We start from the raw sequence: 270 nt of genomic DNA, 5'->3' as shown, positions 1-270 counted from the left end.
ATAAACAAATGAGTCAGTCACACGTAAACGCACAAAGAGGACGTGTTCTAGATGCTGACCCACTCTCTGACCATGTCATTTAGGCTTTCTTCAGTGTTGAACTGATGCAGTGATATTCTGTGTGTACATCGAACTGCAAACAGGAGCTGCTGTTGGATCATTCAGCTGCTTTTAATGCTGCAAATCAGACAAAATGCAAACAAACAGGCTCATGTTGCAGCCCACAGTGGACCGCGCCGACTCTGTCACATTATACTTCCTGTTTACATC

Source organism: Morone saxatilis, unplaced genomic scaffold (assembly GCF_004916995.1).
Source record: "Morone saxatilis isolate NCDOM2014 unplaced genomic scaffold, NCSU_SB_2.0 Contig20, whole genome shotgun sequence".
In the NCBI taxonomy this organism is placed as follows: domain Eukaryota; kingdom Metazoa; phylum Chordata; class Actinopteri; family Moronidae; genus Morone; species Morone saxatilis.
This window is presented reverse-complemented; position numbering follows the sequence as displayed.